This window comes from Protopterus annectens, chromosome 13.part0 (genome assembly GCF_019279795.1).
Source record: "Protopterus annectens isolate FY-2018-M chromosome 13.part0, PAN1.0, whole genome shotgun sequence".
NCBI classification, from domain to species: Eukaryota; Metazoa; Chordata; order Ceratodontiformes; family Protopteridae; genus Protopterus; species Protopterus annectens.
In genome coordinates this window covers 1,339,793,630-1,339,815,853 of record NC_056747.1, presented here as the reverse complement: position 1 = coordinate 1,339,815,853, position 22,224 = coordinate 1,339,793,630, and the positions used below count along the sequence as shown (strand labels likewise).

The 22,224-nt window shown below is 43.1% G+C and overlaps 1 protein-coding gene across 2 annotated transcripts in view; it reads left to right on the top strand.

The window, feature by feature from the left end:
* The window catches only part of SOCS7 (suppressor of cytokine signaling 7), a 939,941-nt gene that overhangs the window by 346,662 nt on the left and 571,055 nt on the right, over nt 1–22,224 (top strand). The gene's annotated exons all lie outside the window — the stretch shown is intronic.

Here is a 22,224-nt window from a genome sequence, read left to right as displayed (position 1 = left end):
CTGTGCCTAGTGGGACCCTTAAGTTCGGCTTCTGGAAAGTTGTGTATTCATGTTAAAAATGGAGACGGTCCAGGGATAGCTGTTGCTTTGTCTAACTCTTAGTGAAACAGTCAGTTGTCAGTGAGCATTCAGCTTTCGTTTAGCATATGCACATCTGCAGCATGCATTATTTTGGAAGCTTTCATTAGTCTGACAATAATCTGTAGCAGAGAAACCTAATGATTTTGTGCCAGCAAGGCAGATCCTATGTGGTTTGGCCCAGGGAGCACCCAGAATGTATTTGCTGGAGGCCAGAAGGGTGTGGAGGAACATTGTGGTGGTCTTTAAACCTATAAATACCAACATAGCTGAAACAAGTTTAACATGTGAGCCTTGACAGCTTGGAGCGTGTGCTCAAGTGTACGTGATTGCTCTGTAAAAGAACAGTAGGGAATGTGGGTTTGCTGCCACTTCCTGTATTAGTCACCCACAGATTATGCATTCGACAAAGGAAAACATTTTATTTGAAATATGCTAAAAATATTGATTTCAAGGAAACAGTGCCCAGAGTTTTAAACATGGTGGGTGTTGTGTTACATCTAATGTGGCTCTGCTCTCTTTATACGCTCATGTAGTTGCATTGTAATGAGCTTTGAAGCTCTGCATGGTTACGTCAGATGTAATCACATAGCACCCACACTGCTTAAAATTGCAGCTATTATTTATTTAAAATAAACATGTTTCATTTGAAAGTTTTTCTTCCTTTACAGATGCAGTGAATTGGGAGTTGGAACACTTATTTGAGGTTGTTACTTGTGCTTCCTTGCCTGCACAAATCACATTTATGTTTCTGTACTGGGCAGGTGGACTGGTCTAGTGATCCGTTTTGGCCATGATTTGGAGGTACTTAAAAAAATTGTTGACTTTGCAGAAATAACATAAAGCAGCATATAGTCTTCCCGTGTTTAGCATATAGCGCTGTGTTACAAGGAGTGAATGTTAATGCTCTGTCCAGCTACCCCTGAAAGTAGTAATACAAAGATGTATGCTGATTTTAAAAGGAGAATGTATTTATTGCAATCAGAGTGGGTTTTAGAATATAATTTAAGTAAGCGATACTATTTGAACATACTGTTTTTTTTAGGTTCAGCATCCAAAGTTGTTTAAAGTTGTAAATATTTCACTAATTGAAGAGCAATACTGTGTCTTGCTTCAGCTGATGAGTAGTATTTTGTGAAAGTTGAAGGGGCAAGTAATATCCAAATTCTTGTGTTATGGTATGCTGCATGCATACTTAGCACGCATCAACGGGTGCTTTGTTACTCTTTTTTTAAAAGAGTTGTGATCTTTAACGAGTCTGAGGAAATGGGTTCTAGGTGGTTGACAGTAGATGTATGGATTTTTTGTTCTGTGGATAGGTAACTTAACAGGTCTGGTTAGCACACTTGGATTATTAGACCTACAACCAAGGGTATATTGTGAGGTAGAGATTTTTATCCACTGGTGGTGGCTATTTATCTAGATAAAGGAGTTTGTGAACTAAAGTAAAGCACTAACTGAGTAGCTCTTGGTTCTAGTTGTAGTAAATTTACATTAACTGGGATGTTTCCTTCAGCTTTGCCCATATGTGTATAGGTGGTAAGTCCTGATGGACTCCTTGACAAAAGTTCCGCTCTGTTGTGATCCCCACTCACATGTGGGATTGCGAAGTAGCATGGTGGTTGAAATAAAAGCATGTTTGTACAGAAAAAATCAATGCCACAATCATTTTTACAGGAGACGTATCCCACCCCCAGACAGCTCTGACTTGGAGGGACTGCTCCCCCCCCTTGCTGTTGCTACTTGTATATGCTAACTGTGCGATCACTGTTTCTTGGGTGAAGGAGAAATCCTGTGATACTTAAATGCGGAAGCAGAGAGCTACACACAAGTGATTGCACTCTTGATCACTAGTGATCTGTGTTTACAGTTGATATTTGCTTTGATGTTTAGCGATCCCCCCATAAAAAGCTGTTGGTAAAGTTCTGAGTTAGATGGTGTGAAGATGCATAAATGCCTCCCATATATTAATAGGAGTGATTTTTTTCAAAACTAATCAGTGCATCATCATGGAGGCACTGTTGGTTGGAAGAGGGTGTGACAAGCTATTTCTGTGGTGCAGACGGACTGTTGAGAATTCTTCTAAAGCTTTTTACTTAGAGTTCCAAAAGAAAATGATATAATCATTTTATTGACTGACATATCTATGCAATGCCACTGATGGATTGTTTAAGACATGGCTGGGCAATGAACAGCGAAGGAGTACAGGAAGGAAGTGCATTGTGACGAGAAACTGTCAAGAACAAGCAAAATAATAAATGGGGTGAGAGTCATACATCAGTGGAGACTGGAAGAAGGAAAATTGAGAAAACATGAAGAGGAAGCATTTAACTCTTGTAACAGTTTCATGGTGTGCCTCTTATCTTCAAAAATTTTCCTGGTCCTCTGCTTAGTATTTAAAATTGGTGTTGTTTATGAAGCTTTTAATCATACATTCTCAATTCTAAAATCAAAAGAGAATTCAAAATAATTTAAGATAACTTGAGATTTTGAATCAGTAGGCAGACTTTTTGAAGTAATGTGTTATTGCACTTAAGGTTACATAATATTATGACACTACTAACAAGTAATAGACAGCTGCAAGGAGTGGGCAATTCTTATTTTATTTATGGTGGTAGGAATTATTTAGTCATGAGGACAAAAATGGTGGGCAAGATTTAACATTTTAACTTAATTGCAATGAGGCAAGCTGCAAAAAAGCCATATGTTTCACCACTTAAAAGTAAGGAAGCATGTTTAGATAATTTCTAGAGTGCACAGTAGCTAAAGTGACTAATTTTTTATTGTTGTTTCCAATCTTTTTGATGGGCTGTACTGACTTTTTACTTCCTGAGTGGAGTGCAGTGCAGTTCATTGGTATGTAAAATTTTCTATCCGATGATGTCTGCGCTGTCTGGCTTCAACCTGTGGGACTTCAGATCCGACACTGGCTAATTCTAATATCATTAGCCTACTTGGCTCCGCCTCCCTTACCCATAACTCTCCACTCCTCCTTTAGTTGACCAGATGTAGTTTGCCGCCATTTAGGTCTGCAGCTTGATCTTGACTCCGCTTTGCATTTTCGTTGTGATTTTTGTAAGACTTTTATTTTCCCTTAACCTTGGTTTGTATCCGTTTTTGTTCCTTTCCTTTTCTTTCTACGTAGTTGGGTAGAAAGTGTCTTTGTTTTCGTCCGTTTTTTTCCTTCCTGCCCTTTTGTCAAGTTATGATGTGTTGCTTAGCCTGTTGTTGTGGACTCGTGTGTCTTTTCTGTAGCTTAGATTCTTTAAGTGTCAGGGTATGGATAAGGGCTTTAAAAAGTGCATTTCCTGTGGGCACAAGTTACTTTCCCAGGATGCACACTTAGTGTGTTTACTGTTTGGGTCCAGCACATGTAGATTCCATCTGAGAAAGTTTTGGCACTAGGGCCATCACTGAACATAGGGCTAAGTTGGTATTGAAAGGGCTTTTACATTTAGGTTCTTCTCCTTTTACCTCTGTCTCTGGAGTGGCTTCTAAGACTGGGTCAGAGAAGACCCAGCAGCGAGAATCCAGAATAAGCCAAAGGGGATCGGAAGAGGTCCTTTTCATCTTCTACTTCAGGACTTGCTTTGTCAGGCTCAGCACATTCAAAGGTCCCCTCGACTTTTGAGTCTCCTGACTGCCCCTGTGCCAACGTCAGCCCCAACATCTTAGAAACGATAGCCTTCAGAGCCCATATCAGGTAAAACCAGTAACATTTTTTATCCAGATCTAAACATCCCATATCCCTTCTTGATCAAAGGGGCACCTTCTCAAGTATGGCAGCTTCCTCATTTTCTCTAAGCACCCCAGTTGAGCAGTTGCTGGAGTCCTCTCTGTCTCTACCCTGGTTCAGGGCCTCTCTGGCTTGAATCCAACATGTAGGATCTTCTTCCAAAAGAACCTCTAAGCCTTCTTCAGTGGCTTCATCCGTCTGTTCATCGAGGTCAGTGGACGGCATCAGATTCTCTAATCTGGAGCAGCTGATGACGTCTTTTTTGCAGCCACAGGTGTAGTTAGGCCTTATCCCTTTGTGTCTGGGTCCAGGACCTTTGGCTCCATACTTCTGGCTTCATCCCTCTGTGCTTTTGGATCCAAGGTCTTCAGGGCCAGCAGTGTTTCCACCTTCTGGGTCGTATCTGATAGCCTGACTGTCTTTGGCTCCATCCTTTTGATTGGTAGCCTCAACCCTGACTTATTGGGGGCCATCAGAGACATGTAGTTGAAGCTGGAGTTTCTGTGTTGGGGGGGGGGTCAAAGGTCCCTGCTTCAGGATCTTCACCTCTACTTGGGGCTTCAGCTTTGGACAACTCAATGCCGATCTCTACGTCAGGTTTAGGTGTGGCTCCCTCAGGTTTGGGGCTGTCTGTGGTACCCTCGGGTTCTGGGACTGTCGAACCAGAGAGGCCAGTCTCGGCCTTTTACATTATAAAGATGATGTTCTCCTCTTGGGAGAAGGGTTTGGTTTCTCCAGCCATCATCCATTCTTCTTTTTCCTAAACACGTGAGCAATCATCAGTCTCCTCCTGGACAGTCAGTGTCAGCCTGCCTCCAGTCTGACCCTATGATGGGACTTCCTGACTCTTCCCCTTCCTCCCTGGCTTTGTCAGAATGGGAGTTTTTTGGGGAAAAAAAGTATAAGAGGAAATAGCTGGATTCCATGCAGGAGTCTGTCACAGAGGATACTGACCTCAAGGTAGGAGGAGGATTCCCTAAGTTTTCATGTGATGGCACCTCTTTTGATGAAGCACGGTTGAATAATTTCCAAAGTGACCCACATTTCATTATGGCTGCTGAACGTTTTGATGAATGGAGTGCAAAGCTGTTCCTTAGTAATGCAACACTGTTTAATTAAAATTTAACCTACTATTGCTGTTTCTCCTGCAGAAATCCAGCCAGGACTAATCATCCCTTGATGTTATGAGTTTCTAAGAAAGTGATACCAACTTGTTAAATTCTTAAAGTTGCCATTAATGTTTCAATAGTGTGTACCATTTATACTTTGAATTGGCACCATCTGTTGCATTTATGTGTTTGCTTTTGAGGCCTGTGACACTTGAAAAAGATCCTTTGTGGACTAGTTCACTTACCAAATTAACAATTAAAACTGGGATTAGACGTCAAAGGCACAGGCAGCAGCTTTAGCCATGGTGATCACTGGAGGAGGAGGGTTAAAGCAGGATTCGTTTAGGTCATCAAGTAACGGATGAAGGTTTGCTTTTTAGAAATCCCTAAACACAGAGCTATTTACAAGAGAAATACCACCAGTTTTAACAGAAAAGGTCACTAATTTTAGTCTGGTTTTAACAAGGCAGGATGATACATACAGAGATGTGTAAGAGGTGCCATATTTGTGAATACTAGATTAAAGAGACTGAGGCTTCTAGTAGGGTGGTAAACTATTTATAAAAGAGATTTAGTATTTATAATATCAAGGAAGTGTTCGACTTGCCATCCTTTGTTAGTGTAAACCAGTTTATTGATGATTAACTGAAGTTCCCCAGTAGAAAGCTGTTGGGTTTAATGGTGATTTCAGCTGTTATTTTAAGATGGCTATCTTGCTTAGAAGGAGACATAGAGGGTATTCGCTAGCTAGCTATGAAGTGGTAATTAGTCTTGTTTATGGTGGCTTGGACATCTAGCAGTTCAAATGTGGTGTACCCAGGAATCTGTTGTTAGGTGATGGTAGCCCTCCCCCAACATTTTCCAGTAGGTCTGAAGACGTGATAGGCAGTGTACACAGAAACAGAGTGCTCTGATTTTTGTGAAACCACATCTGTGTAAGTAAGCATGTATGAATGTGCTCAAGTTCAGGCATTTTCATTAAGACTTGTAGCACTGAATAGAGCCACATTAATGTGTTCCAAATTAGAACTTACTAAGTCAGAGTGTCTGTCAGGTGGACTCGGCACTCCGAGGGCAACAAAGGCTTTAACCAGAATGCAAACACCTTGGTAAAATTGTTGCAGGCCATTCCTTGCAAAGCAGAAAGACTCCTCAATCATCTCATCCCAAACTGACACATATTGGATTCCCCTAGATTGACACCAGCTACATAGCCAATTATTAAAGCCAGTTATCATATCTTTAAATCTTGGCATCATTCTGGGTAATGGCAAAATACCACTCAAGACCAGTGTCTTTTCCTGCAAGCTTAATCATATCCTTCTGCATATCCCTGTGGGTAAAGTATTGAAGGTAATTCACCCACAGGTGGACCACTGTCAGATCATAATAATATTTGTCAGGATAGAGCCCTTGGTGTTCATCATGGTTCACTGTTGCAGTCATTACACTTTGGTTATCCTGCTGACAGGCTACCCGCAGTCTGCCTGAATTCCAAAGTCCTGGTCCGGTGTCAGTTGCTGTCGTCTCTTCCCTGACGTCAGTGCGCCAGGGGTATATAAGATGCAGCCGACGCCATTTTCTTCAGTCTTTCTTGCCGTGCGGTGCCCGAAGCAAAAGCAGTCGGCAAGTGCCAGTCGGCCGACTCCTGAGATTTTCGAAATTGAATTTCAGATCCGAAGTCTTCAATAAAGCTAAGTACCCCGTTGGTGAAACTTTTTTCTTGCTCCAGACCGATGTCAGTAAAAGTTAACAATTGTATTTCTTGTGGGAAGCAAATACCTCATAAGGATTATCATTCTTACTACATTCCTTGCCTAGGCCCTGACCAGGATGTTGCTAGTTGTCGATTTTGTGCTAGATTCAACCAACACGCTATTAAGCGTCGGTTCGATTTTGCTTTACATTACTTTGGCCGAAGGTTTAACTATATAATGCCGTCGACACAACCGATGACCGGAGTTCATAAAAAATGCAAGGACTAAGAAAAGGACAGGCATCCGAGATCCAAAACATACGACGAAGCCTCTTCTAGGCCAGTCGCCGGTTCGCTGGTTCTCAGTGAGGCGCTTTGGCAGCCCCTGACACCCACTACCTCAGAGCCACAGGCCGCCTCCGACTCCTATGTGGAGACTAGGCCTCTGGAAACTCAAGGTATTGGACCTACGGAAACTATTCCCTCAGATGGGTCCGGAGCCGCTGAGCAGGCATTGGCTTCTGAGGATGTTTTCAGACCTACACAGCTTACTATCAAGACCACTTCAGCAGCCAAGGCAAAGTCTAAAACACCTTTAAAGACAAAGAAACAAGTACAGCATTCTCCTGGACAGTCATCCATGCCAAAGAAACAGATGCTTAAAATGGCCGAGGACCTAATTACTTTGATCAGGGGTTCCCATCCCCCTCCTGATAAAAGGCCTAGGCAAGACACTGACTATGACTCCTCTGAACAGGTTTCTATTATTTCGGATTCCTCTTCAGAACAGGGATATTCTCTTCCTCCCTATGAGGACTATGATGCTGAAGAATCTATCCCTTCAGCCTCTCCTCCTGAGGACTACTCTTTTGGGGAAACCCTGCACACCATGAGGGAGCATTTCCATTGGGAGAGCCAGGATTATTCAGAATCCAAGAAAAGGCTCAGAGACTTTCTTTTATTGCCTCAGCACAGGCCTCTTGCTATCCCCCCTGTACTAGATATTGTTGATGATGTATTTTCTAAATCCAGTTTGTCTCCTGATTCTTTACCCCGTGCACCAGTTAAGCCAGATGGGTACTACAGGGTTCCAGATTCTCATAAATTTCTTTGTAAATCCCTGCTGCTGATCCAGAAACAATTTCTCAGTGTCCCAAAGGGGTCAAGGCTTCCACTGCAAAAAACCCTGTTCCCTCTGATAGGGATTCTAGAGCAATGGACAGATGGGGGAAAAAAGTTTACACCTCTGCTACTTTAGCTGTAAGGGCTTTAAACTGCCAGTTTCACATGCTTAAATATCAACAATACCCAATGTCTTTGCTAAAACAGAAAATGCTTACAAGCTCTGAATGTCCTGAGAACAAGGAAATGCAGGATTTATTGCATGCAGCTGAACAAGTGGGAAAGAATACTTTGCAATGTGGTTTTGATTCATTAGAGGCTTCTTGCAGAGCCGAAGTTACAGGTTCTGTCATTCGAAGGCATGCTTGGTTAAAAGAACAGAGTTTACCTGATCATGTTAAAGCAAAATTATTGGATGCTCCATTACAGTATGATACTTTGTTTGGTGTTAAGGCAGAAGAGGTGTTAAAGAAAATGGAGGATAAAGCAAAATCAATGCAGACAGTAAAGGATTTCTTACAGGTTCAGCCACCCAGATTTAGCAGGAACTGGCCTTCTAAAAATTGGTCCTTTCCAGTGTCAGACAGGCCACAGAGAGGCAGATACAGACGCCCAAGCGGCAGATCTCAGCCCCAAGGCTCATACAGACCTAAACAATGGAGTGCTTCAGCCCCCAAAGGCGGAGAAGACAAATCACAACCTTATAGGAAACAGTCACAATGACTTTCCTCTACCAATGCCAAGCACTTGCCTTTTGGCAGCACCCTTGGGGGGAAAACTAGCACTTTTCTCACAAAATTGGCACATGACCACCCAGGACAAATGGGTACTGAATATTGTTTCTCAGGGTTACAGGTTCCACTTTCACACCCTACCAAGGCCAAAAGGTATGCCAGACCCTGCCACACAATCAATGGGCATAGGCACAAAAACAAATTTCTGTTCTCATGGACATGAGGGCTATTCAAAAGGTACCACAGCAAGAGCAAGGACAAGGATTTTACTCAAGACTTTTCTTGGTACCCAGAAAGGACAAAGCCTGGAGACCAATACTGGACCTGTCTATTCTAAATACTTTTCTGGACGTTCCAAAATACAAAATGTTGACACTGCAGCAACTTCTACCCATGCTGGGCAAGAAGGCTTGGCTAGTTACTTTGGACCTCAAAGAGGCATACCTGCATGTCCCAATCAGACAATCTTGCAGAAGATACCTCAGATTCATAGCTAGCTCAATGCATTACCAATTTTCTGCACTGCCCTTTGGCTTATCTACTGCGCCCAGGGACTTCGCAAAATGCCTGGCACCAGTAATTGCATTTTGCAGACAAAAAGGAATTCAAATATATCCCTACTTGGATGACTGCCTTATCCAAGCAGAGAGCAAGGACATTCTACTAAAGCATCTGGCGTTAGTAAAAAGATTACTAATTTGCCTAGGGTACACAGAAAACGAAAATAAATCAAAACTAGTGCCCTCTCAGGAGATAATATTCCTGGGTGCAAGCTTAAATACAACTGCCCAGATGGCTTATCTCACGCCAGACAAACAAAGGCAACTGACTCATTACTTTCAAATGATGACAACAAAGACCCAGCTACCTGCAAGAAAAATTCTGCAGGCTTTGGGCTCCATGGCATCCTGCATCCTGCTAATTCCATATGCAAGACTGCGTATGAGGAAGCTACACTGGCATCTAAAAAGTGTTTGGACTCAACATTGCCACAGCCTGGAAACAATAATAACTCTCATTCCTTGCCTGCAACAAGAGTTTTGATGGTGGGCACTGGCCTTTCACCACAACAAGGGACAGCCTTTCACTTTACCCACAGCCAGGCAGACACTAACAGCAGATGCATCGGATTATGCCTGGGGGCACACATGGAGGGAAAATGTATTCAGGGCACATGGCCCGCAGACCAACTGCATCTTCATATCAATCCAAAAGAGATGCTAGCTGTACAGAATGCCCCGACAGCCTTCAAGGACCTTCTACATCCAGGACAACTGTTGCTAAAGAGGACAATACTACAGTCATGTGGTACATAAACAAGCAAGGGGGCACACATTCCTACCCCCTCTGCAGGCAAGCCGTGACTTTGTGGAACACAGCACTGACCTATCAAGTACATCTGTAGGCACAATTCCTGCCAGGAAAGAAAAATACTCTGGCAGACAAACTAAGCAGAAACTTCATGGACCCTCACGAGTGGAAACTAGATCCACAAGTCTTCAGCATGATAACAAGGAAATGGGGATGCCCAGACATAGATCTATTTGCCTCCCCTCACAACTGCCAACTACAGAGATTCTGCACAAGGACTTATCACTCACAAGCATGGAAGGTGGATGCTCTACCATTCAGCTGGAAAACCCTAACAGTTTATGCCTTTCCACCACTGCCTCTCCTCACCAAGGTACTCCTAAAAGTCAGACAAGAGAAGTCAAAAATTATTCTGATTACCCCAGACTGGCTGCTCCAGCACTGGTACCCAATCCTAAAGAGCTTGTCTCAAGGCCCAGCCTGGAATTTACCTCAAATTCCTCATCTTCTGACCCAACAAAACAATCAGATCCTGCACAGCCAACTCAGAACCTTAAATTTGGCTGCATGGTGAATAATATAACCTCTCAGAACACACCTCTCTCTAAAGCAGTTATGGATGTCATTTTGGAAGCCAGGAGGCCTAGCACCAGGAAATCTTATGCAGAAAAATGGAAGAGAGTCTGTGCCTGGAATCAGGCACAAGGAATTGAACCGCTTGTTCCAAATATCCCTCAGATTTTACAATACCTAACCGAGATGCTGGACAAAGGCCTATCCTTCTCATCAATTAAGATCCATGCCTCTGCCATTTCAGCTCATTACAATACGGAACCTCCTATTTTTTTCACATCCACTGCTAAGACAGTACCTCAGAGGGGCAAAAAACATAAGACCCCCAAGGAGAGCACTGATACCTACATGGGACCTCAACTTTGTCTTGGAAAAGCTCACACTTGTCTCCTTTTGAGCCAGCCAATACAGCTGAGATAAAATTCTTATCATGGAAAACTGCTCTGCTCCTAGCAATAACTTCAGCAAGAAGAGTCTCAGAGTTACAGGCATTAATGGCAGTGGAACCTTTTATCATACACCTTAAAATCTGTTGGCAGAAAACTGGGCTTTCTCTACAGAATCAAACCCTTTCTCTCTCCTGCAGCAAGAATCACTATTGCTCACACTCACCTAATTTCTACTCTCCTTTATGCCTCACCCATATACACTAACCTCTCTAAAACCAACCTTAATAAAATGGAAAGTGCCTACAATAGCATAGCCAGATTTGCCACAGGAAACCCTTTCAGAACCCACCACTGTATCAACCTAAAGCAACTAGGATGGCTTGAATTGCAAAATCAGCTTAAATTCCACCAACTTACCATGGCCCACAAAACCCTCTACCATCCTACAGATACCCCTATACTATCCACCCTCATTGTCCCATACAACAATCTTAAGACCTTACGTTCATCACAAAGACTTCTGGTAAATATTTGTAAATCTAACAACAGGGCTGGAGACTCTCTCTTCTGTAATACTGTTGGAAAATCCTGGAACCTTCTTCCTCTGATCCCTCATTATCACTCTTCAAAAACAAACTGAAACTTTTTCTTAGAACACAGTGGTTATGCCCTTGTACTAAACCTGACTGATCTATTACCTTTCCTCCTTGGATCTACCTACTCTCCTCTTTTCTATATTCCAGCTCCTTTTCTTGGTAACAACTAACTTATTTCCTTTCTGGATCTTTTCTTATTATCTCCTCATAACTTCTTTAATCAAACCTGTTTTTACACATATTCTGAATATTGCAGCTCATGCTTTTGTTATCCTTCTTTATACCAACCCGCCTTCTAATAACTTTTCCACTCAGCTGCTATCTTTTACATGTTACAATGCAACTATATCTGTATTATGTTAAGTGTTTTTTTACTTAGCACTACACTAAGAACAAACGACTAATGAGATTATTCCTTATCTTTTTTTCTAGCAATGTTTAGCATGAAATTAATCTTGTATATGTTATTATATTTGTGCTTCCTCGGAACTTATCTCCCTGGAACTCCGAGATTTCTCCTGGTCTTTCTTTCTAAGAATGTTTAACATGAATTTAATCTTTGTATATGTGATTATATTTTTTTGTGCTTCCTCGGAGCTTATCTCCCCTGGCCTCTACTGAAAATGGACATAAATCCAGTTAGACTAGCCTGGTCAACAAATGTAAAATAAAATAAAATAAATAAATAAATAAAAATTGTTTTCATCCAGACAGGTTTTCTCTAAGGACAAATCCAACATTTATGCCAAAGGTAGTATCCAGTGTGGCTCTTAACCAAACCATTCATTTGCCAACTTTTTATCCAAATCCCCAGAATAAAGGGGAGAGACTTCTGCACTCTTTGGACATACACAGGCAGCTACACTTCTACTTGGACAAAACAAAAGCTTTCAGAAAAACTGTGCAACTTTTTGTGGCATATGCTGCAGGATCACAAGGAAAGGCTATTTCAAAGCAGACTATTTCAAAATGGATAGGACACTGCATTCGTTTCTGCTATGCACAGCATGGCAAATCAGTGCCTAAGAATATTAAGCCACATTCTACCAGGGCAGCAGCCACTTCAACAGCCTTTCTCAGAGGAGTACCAACCAAGGAAATTTTGGAGGCTGCAACTTGGAGTTCAGTGCACACTTTTACCAAGCACTATCATTTACCTCTTTACTCTAAATCGGGAGCAGGCTTTGCCACTGCAGTTCTGCAGGGCCTCATAGCCACTCCTAATCCTATTTAGACCCAGCCCCCCAACCTCAGCTTTGGGATTCAACCCAAGTGTAATGACTGCAACAGTGAAACACGATGAACATAGTACAGTTGTGTACCTACCATAAATGTAGATGTTCGAGTGTATTCACTGTTGCAGTCCAGGTTACCCACCCACCATCCCCCTTTGTTTGCTAGGACTTATCTATACTTCTCTATCCTATACAACCTATGTGGTGTATTGCTTGTAGATGAAGGTATTATTTATTTTAGTGTATGTTTTTTATAAGCAATATGTATTTGCCTACCTTCTTGGGGCACCTGACATCTGGGGCAAGAAAAACTGAAGAAAATGGCATCGGCTGCATCTTATATACCCGTGGCGCACCGACGTCAGGGAAGAGGCGACAGCAACCGACACCGGACCAGGACTTTGGAATTCAGGCCAACTGCGGGTAGCCTACCAGCAGTTTAACCCAAGTGTAATGACTGCAACAGTGAATACACTCGAACATCTACATTTATGGTAGGTGCACAACTGTACTTTACATCTCAGGTCCTGGCTCCAGAAAGGCAGCTGTTTTATACAGCCTGGTAAGAGTGGCATCTGTATGCATGACAACATTGTCACCTATTGATAAAACATTGTAATGGTTAGATGCAGTCTTGTATATATTGATGGCCCCTGTGACAAAAGGAGATACTGCCAGCACAGCTAGCTGGAATTTTGTAGATAATTATATGTCATCAGTCAATATTGAAATGATTTATACAAGATGCTTGTCTTACAAATATATTAGAACTGTATGCCATGTGTATATCAAACTGCTGGTACAGACGTGTGTGTTGAAAAGGTATTTGTAGAGTGCTGTGTTTGAAATGTAACCATCGTGTGACCTACTGGAAGAGAACAGGAATGTTCCTGCACTATTGTAACTGTACAGATGTATATGCTTAACAGAGGAAACTGGATGGTTAACTTCAGTCCAACAAACTTTAGAAAAATATCTGAAATTAAATTACTTTAAGAAGCCATCTCTCAAGTTTTCAATGCAGCCAGAGACACAAAATCTGTACTAGGAAGCTTTCTGTATTTCCTTGGAGTGGACTAATTGTTGCTTTTGAAGCATGAAGGAATGCAGTTGTTTTATGACTTCTAGCATTTGCCAAAAATCTGAGCAAAAGCCCTTGTCTGTATATTTTTACAGGTAGATGCTAAATGCTGCCAGCTTCTAGCAATGGGGGTTTTGGCCTGGGAACTAGAAGTCAGATGACCAGAAATGATGTCATTCTGCAAGCTGTCCCAGCAGTAATATTTTAGATATTAATTTGAGAAGTCTCTTAGTGAGGCAGGGCATTCTGCATTTTGTCTTGGATCTGACAACAACAATAAGAACCATTCACCACATCTGCCTTGCTCTAATGAAGTAAGCTTCAAGGGAACAGTATAATTCTCTTAAATTCAGTCAGGAATATAGTAAAGCTTAGTTTAGATATTTTTCTTTATTTGTGTGAGACTGTACTGCAATTTTATTTTAAATATTTACTGTGGTTTTGAAAGAGCACTACAGATGCGATGTTTGCTCTGAGAGTGTTGATGGAGAAGTACAGAGAAGGTCAGAAGGAGGTGCATTGTTTTTGTAGACTTAGAAAAAGCATATGACAGGGTGCCTAGAGAGGAGTTGTGGTATTGTATGAGGAAGTCAGGAGTGTCAGAGAAGTATGTAAGAGTGGTACAGGATATGTACAAGGGTAGTGTGACAGCGGTGAGGTCTGCGGTGGGAGTGACGGATGCGTTTAAGGTGGAGGTGGGGTTACATCAAGGATCAGCTCTGAGCCCTTTCTTATTTGCAGTGGTGATGGGCAGGTTGACAGACGAGATCAGACAGGAGTCCCCGTGGACTATGATGTTTGCAGATGACATTATGATCTGTAGTGAGAGTAGGGAACAGGTGGAGGAGACCCTGGAGAGATGGAGATATGCTCTAGAGAGAAGAGGAATGAAGGTCAGCAGGACTAAGACAGAATATATTTGTGTGAATGAGAGGGAGGGTAGAGGAATGTTGAGGATGCAAGGAGTAGAGGTGGCGGAGGTGGATGAGTTTAAATACTTGGGGTCAATAGTTCAGAGTAGCGGTGAGTGTGGAAGAGAGGTGAAGAAGAGATTACAGGCAGGATGGAGTGGGTGGAGAAGAGTGTCAGGAGTGATTTGTGACAGACGAGTACCTGTAAGAGTGAAAGGGAAGGTCTACAAGAGGGTAGTGAGACCAGCTATGTTATATGGGTTAGAGACAGTGGCATTGACAAAAAGGCAGGAGTTTGAGCTGGATGTGGCAGAGATAAAGATGTTAAGATTTGCACTGTGTGTGACGAGAGTGGACAGGATTAGGAATAATTATATTAGAGGATCCAAAAAACAGACAACGTATCAAGTATTACATCAGGATAAAAACACGAGAGGTTAGGCCAACAGATGCCTTCTCTGTACCCTGAGCAGATCTTTTTCTGTATCTTTTCCCTCACATGTGCTTCATCCCTAGGGTATTACAAAAGTTAAGGGAGGACAGGCAGAAGTGCTACTTTAGCACGCTCTCTGCCCAGACATCATTGATTCTCTCCTGCTTAGATTAGGACTTGGCGCAGTGCATGAAGACTGTGAGCTCTAGTTCCTGTGGCACATTGTTTCATTCACTCAGTCCTCATTTGCCTACTTTGTGATCATGAGCAAGTCATTTAACCAGACTGCGTGTACGGGCAACTGTGAATTTGGGCAAGGCTACCCAGTGGTCCCCTGGATAACAAGCCTAGTGACTACGTGTGAAGAGCCAGTTCTGTTGTCTCATCTTGCAGATGTCTTGACTGTAAACAAGGGGTCTGAGAATCACCACAGTCTACAGAAAGATGTGCAGCAGGTAAGGGTGATGAAGGATAATGAGGGAAACGAGGGTGATGAAGGATAATGAGGGAAACGTAATCACTAGCGAGGAGAATGTGTTGAACAGATGGAAGGAGTACTTTGAGGCGCTGATGAATGAAAAGAATGAGAGAGAGAGAAGGCTGGATGATGTGGAGATAGTGAATCAGGAAGTGCAATGGATTAGCAAGGCAGAAGTAAGGATAGCGATGAAGAGGATGAAGGATGGAAAGGCTGTTGGCCCAGATGACATCCCAATGGAAGCATGGAGGTGCTTAGAAGAAATGGTAGTGGAATGTTTAACCAGATTGTTTAATGAAATATTGGAAAGTGAGAGGATGCCTGAGGAGTGGAGAAAAAGTGTTTTGGTACCAACTTTTAAGAATAAGGGTGATGTGCAGAGCTGTAGTAACTACAGAGGGATAAAACTGATCAGTTACAGCATGAAATTATGGGAAAGAGTAGTGGAAGCTAGGTTAAGAAAGGAGGTGATGATTAGTGATCATCAGTTTGGTTTCATAGTAGGAAAGAGCACTACAGATGCGATGTTTACCCTGAGAGTGTTGATGGAGAAGTACAGAGAAGGTCAGAAGGAGTTGCATTGTGTCTTTGTGGACTTAGAGAAAGCATATGACAGGGTGCCTAGAGAGGAGTTGTGGTATTGTATGAGGAAGTCGGGAGTGACAGAGAAGTATGTAAGAGTGGTACAGGATATGTGCAAGGGTAGTGTGACAGCGGTGAGATCTGCAGTGGGAGTGACAGATGCATTTAAGGTGGAGGTGGGATTACATCAAGGATCTGCTCTGAGCTCTTTCTTATTTGCACTGGTGATGGACAGGTTGACAGATGAGATAAACAGGAGTCCCCGTGGACTGTGATGTTTGCAGATGACATTGTGATATATAGTGAGAGTAGGGAATGGGTTGGGGAGACCCTGGAGAAGTGGCAATATTTATGTATTTAACATTTGTTGACCGGGAAAGTCCAACTAGGTTCCACAGATCCTGTTTTCAGCAGGGGCCCAGGGAGAAATGCTCCAGAAGCATGTTTTTAGAATGTGGGAGGAAACCGGAGTACCCGGAGGAAACACACGCGAACACAGGGAGAACATGCAAACTCCACACAGAAGGCATCCCAGCCGAGAATCGAACCGGAGAACCTCTTGCTGTGAGGCGACAGCATTAACCGCTGCACCACTGCGCCGCCCAATATGCTCTAGAGAGGAGAGGAATGAAGGCCAGCCCAGACTAAGATGGAATATGTGTGTGTGAATGAAAGGGAGGATAGATGATGGTGAGGATGCAGGGAGTAGAGTTGGCGAAGGTGGATGAGTTTAAATACTTGGGATCAACAGTTCAGAAAAATGGCGAGTGTAGAAGAGAGGTGAAGAAAAGAGTACAGGCAGGGTGGAATGGGTGGAGAAGAGTGTCAGGAGTGATTTGTAACAGACGAGTACCAGTAAGAGTGAAAGGGAAGGTCTACAAAAGGGTAGTGAGAGCAGCTATGTTATATGGGTTAGAGACAGTGGCATTGATAAAAAGGCAGGAGTCCGAGCTGGATGTGGCAGAGTTAAAGATGTTAGGATTTGCACTGGGTGTGACGAGGGTATACAGGATTAGGAATAAGTATATTAGAGGGTCAGCCCAGGTTGGACAGTTTGGAGACAAAGCCAGAGAGGCGAGATTGCGTTGGTTTGAACATATGCTGAGGAGGGATGCTGGGTATATTGGGAAAAAGATGCTAAGGATGGAGCTGCCAGGTAAGAGGAAAAGAGGAAGGCCTAAGATAAGGTTTATGGATGTGGTTAGACAGGACACACAGGCGGTTGGTGTGACAGAGCAAGATGCAGAGGACAGGAAGAAATTGAAAAAGGTGATCCGCTGTGGCGACCCCTAACCGGGAAAAGTCAAAAGAAGAAGACCGTAACAGAGGGCAAGACCCAAATTCTGCACAAGAACACAAGTGCCTCTGGTTCTCATCACTGCCAGTGAAGCAGTTCCTTAAGGAGTTGCATACAACCCAAAAAGGAGATCTAGCCATCATGGGACCTGAATTTTCTGCTTGAAAAGGTCATGCTTTCTCCATTTGAGCTAGTTGCTTTCACCCTTATAGAACTTTTATTGTATCAAGACTACCTGGCTGATGCCCTTGACCTTAGCTAGATTGATAACAGAACTACAAGCCCTGATGAGCTGGGAGCCCTTCATCATATTCGCACTTCAAACTAAACCCAAGTGATCAAGGGTAACAATTAGTAGACCAGGCAGGGCAGGCGAGGAGTGAAGGAGCATGACCCATTCACCTCTCCTGTGAGAAGGGTTGGGAATGGGCATTTGGAGGGCATGCGAGGTGGTGCAGTTTCTTTGGTGGAGACCAGGAAAACCCCCACCCATACTTGAAGACAAGAGAGTTAGACTGCTTGCTGGCAGTCCCCTTCGTGAAAGTGGGGGGACAACCCGTAGAGTCAACCCATTGCATGCCCCCTTTCTTCACGATGCCAAGCATGTGCAGGAGGTGGTGCTCAAGTAAAATCCCAAGCAATCCTGGGTGCGTTATTGATTGCCCCTCCTGGATGACTCTCAGCAGTTGGTTGACAATCCTGGGTGCGTTATTGATTGCCCCTCCTGGATGACTCTCAGCAGTTGGTTGATTGACTGGGAGGGGGGCTTATGACTGGAGCAAAATTTGAGAAAAAAAATCAGGGAAGGAATTTTACTTTCCCTTGATATTCATATAGACAATTGAGATTTTTCCTGGATAAAAGAAAGCACTACAGGAAATCTCTTAATTTTTACTGCCTTTGCCATGGGTAAGGAGTGGAAAATAGTCCTAAAAGAAACCATTTCAAAATGGATAGCTAATTGCATTGTCTTATGTTCTCTTCTCCTTCAACAGGCCAGACACCCTCTAGTCTGTAAGTGCTGGGATTCATGCCAAGATTCAGGCTATTAGCTTTGCCTGCACAGTGCCCCGTCTATCTTCTCACACTCCCACATGAAACTTATTCTAAAAAGGGTGATTCACTTGAGACCATCCAGTAGAAACCCTTTTCCGGCATAGAGCGTAAATTAGGTGTTAGAAGAAAACTTATCTAGCCCCACTTTGCATCCCGCTTCCACTGCCTTTCTAAAGATGCTCACCTGGAAGACCACTTTTCTTACAGCTGTCACATCAGCTAAGAGAGTTTCTGAGGTACAAGTCATAATATGTAAAGAACCTTGCCCTACCTTCCACAGGGATAGGGCAACCCTCAGAACAAACCCATCCTTCATGCCTGACGTGGTATCAGAACTTAAACCAGGCTGTCCACCTACCAGTCATCTAGCCAATACACTGAACAGGGCAGAGCAAGTCCTCCACTCCCTGGATGTACACAGGCAGATCAGGTACTGTCTAGACCGGACTAAAACCCCTAATAGAGCATAGCAATTGCTGGTGTCTTTTGCAGAAGATAAAGCAGGCTGGGACTGTCTCCAAGCAAACCATTTCAAAAAAGATACTTAACTGCATTAACTTCTGTTGCACCATTGAAAATATATTTACTTGGGCATATTAAAGCCCTGTCCACCAGGCATCGGGCAACTACCGCTGCCTTGCTCAAAGAAGTCCCTACCCATGCCATTCTTAGGGCAGCCATATGAAACTCATTTCCAAGGTTTAGTGTTTTGTAAAGGTGTGCACTGTCTCCAGGATTAGAGCAGATTTCGCTACTGCCATCCTGCAGAATCATACCTCCTAGGGTCATACAGATGACACAACACCCAATATTTAGCTTTGGGAGTCCTACCAAGAATCAGTACTACAGCATTGACTACAAAGAACGTAGTACTGTTGTGTCACACTTACCATAATTGTAGATGTTTAAGTAGGTCAGTGTCACTGTACACAACTCCCAACCTCCAGCTCCTCTATCTGCTGACCACTGGTCTCCCCCTTGCTGGATGTACGGGGAAGAGGAGTTTTTTTTCTGCAGATGGTCCTCTTATCTGTATAATCTGCTCTGTGCCTGGCATGTTTTTTTTCCTGTTCCTCACTTAAATTTTGGCAACTCTGGAGGTGATGCTGTCCTCTGGCATCAGACTGCTTATTCACTGCTTAGAAAAACCTGAAGATGGATGCCCCTCTTATACTCTGACATACAGACGTCATTCTTCGGATGTCTGTCAGCTAGGGATGATGTAAAGACACTTGTTCATTGGGCCAGTCACAGACTTCTGCATGGCTGGAAAACCCAAGAATCAGTACTGCACCGTTGATCTACTTGAACATGTGCAATTATAGCAAGCGTACTTTCAGGATGCTCTCATTTGGTCTCATCTCTGCCTCTAGTTTGCTTGCCAAATGTATATCCATAGTGGTAGCAAATTTGCATCTACAAGGCCCATGTGCTTCCCTATTTGTACATTTGGCTCCTTTCTGTACCTTCCCAGAACTAGTGTGTCTCGGTGAGGAAGTTATTGATGAGTCTCATTCAGTCCCTGAACAATGACAGTCATTGTGACCGAGTCCCAGTTTTTGCCATCTCAGTGCCTTATGGCTGTAGACTGTAATTTTGGTACTGTTTCCTACAGACTGAGACTTAGGTTCTGAGGTCCAGAGTGCCTGTTCTTTTTAGTTCTTCAGTGGTTACAGCATTAGCATTCCTATTTTTAAAGTACTGAGTCTAATGGCAGTTGTGATCCCTGTAGTCAGACTTCACTTGTGATTTTTGTAGCAGATCCCATGGATTCTGTGACCACAGAATGCAGATTCTGTGGAGCTTTGAGGTTTTAATTTTTTATGCTACATCAGACTTGGTAGAAGGAAGATCGCAGTTTACTCTTGACAAGTTCATTCCACCTTCCTCCTTCTCTGGTGACCGTGACCATTGGAAGTGCCAGTCCTGGGTTGGGGGACATTATAATAGGCTTGATGGTTCAAGGTGTATGAGCATCAGATTCACATCAGTGCAGTGGAGATGAGGGCAGTTCTCTTGTCCATTTTAACCCCAGGACTCCCTGCTTTTGGTGATCAGTACCATACATATAGGCAGCAGTACAGTTATATGGTACATCAGTAAACAGAGTGAGTACAATTCTGTACCTTATTTATGAAAGTGAAATGGACCATGTCCAGGGATAGGTTCCTGGTGGCCATTTACATCTCAGGAAACACAGTTTCATTGGCAGGTAAACTAAGTGGGTATTTGCTCATTGCTCATGAGCAGTCTCTGAACTACTCAGTGGTGAGGAGGCTGTTTACCAGGTAGGAGAAGTCCTGTTGTGAGCTGTTCATGTTCTCAATCAGCTCCAAGGCGAGCGACTTCTTTCCTCTCCTCCCATCACTCATTACATTTGTACAACTCCTACCTGGGCATTCTTTTATACCTTTTTAAAGCATTATAAACTGGATTAGCTTTTCAGGTTCAAGCTCTCTTTTGTGGCCACTGTTATTAACCTTGGCCTAAGTTTCACCCATGCAGGAGAGCTTGTGACTCTATCCTGCAAGTTACAGAGGATGGAGTCAGTGCGACTGCATATGAGCGGTAGGTACTTACCTTAATAGTAGATCTGTAAGAGTGGGCCCATCCTTCGTAACATGCCAGCCCATCATCTTCATCAAGCTGGCTGAGTTAGTTTCAGCATCTTTGGCTCCCTTTTGTGTACTTGAACACAGGTACCTTAGATACAGAGAAGAAAGGCTATTATTGTGCATTGTGGGCTTAGGACTGGAGGTTTGTGGCAGCCTGGAGATGTTCGAGGTACCAAGTGGTAATAGTCATACAGGTTGAGGGCTTTTACTGCAGACAGTGATTATTTCTAGTAATTACACCGCTTTAGTCTTTTATGCAAAATAAGCCTCTGCTCGACCCCAAACTTAGTATTATTTAGAAGTTAACGGTATGGGGAAATGCCCCATATTAGGAGTGCATTTTTGTGTGTGGGGGCACTCTTCGGCAAAACAGATGTGTAGATAGGACATTCTGTTGTTGTGTTCCTGCTGTCGTTTCATACTCTTAGTGTTATGTGGCTTCACCGAGTGATTCTCATTACATCTGGCATTAACAAAGGGAAATCTGATGAAACATTGCTTGCAGTAAAAACCTTCAAAATGCTCATCTGGGTTGGTGCAGTGAAGAAGTTAAGTTACAGTGAAAGTCCTTAGAAAACTGTTGAACAATCTGTGTATTGGTGACACAGTACAAATGTGATCATATAAATTCTGCCAGAGTTCGAGCCTCAATAAGGACTGTTCAAATTTACCTAGACCCCCCAGTCTGACAGACAAGCCAGTTAACTGAGGCAAGGATCGAGGATCGTTGAGACTGTTATGGACAGTGTTTAGCATTGGTATTTGATTTTTTGGCTTACTGTACTTTTGATTGTAGGGAATTTATTCCATTGGGCGTTTGCTGTCAAAGAGCTCTGTGTAGCTGGACTTTTCAAAATACATTAAAGAAAGAAAGAAAAAAGTTCAGTCATCGGAATGCAGTAAATGAATGTTTGTGTCTTTTGGCTTTTCCCGGTTAGGGGTCGCCACAGCGGAACTCCGGTCCACTAATGATTGGCAGAATATTTTTACGTGCCGAGTTGCCAGCCCTTACGCACAACCTTCAACGAAGGTATGCCCATCCACGCATGTCTCCACACAGAAGACGCTCTAGCTGAGAATCTAACAGGACAATGTCTTACTGTGAGGCGACAACGCTACCGCAGCACCACCACCGCAGTGGAATGCAGTAAATGAATGAATAAGTGAATGCAGGACACCTGTTTACATTGAT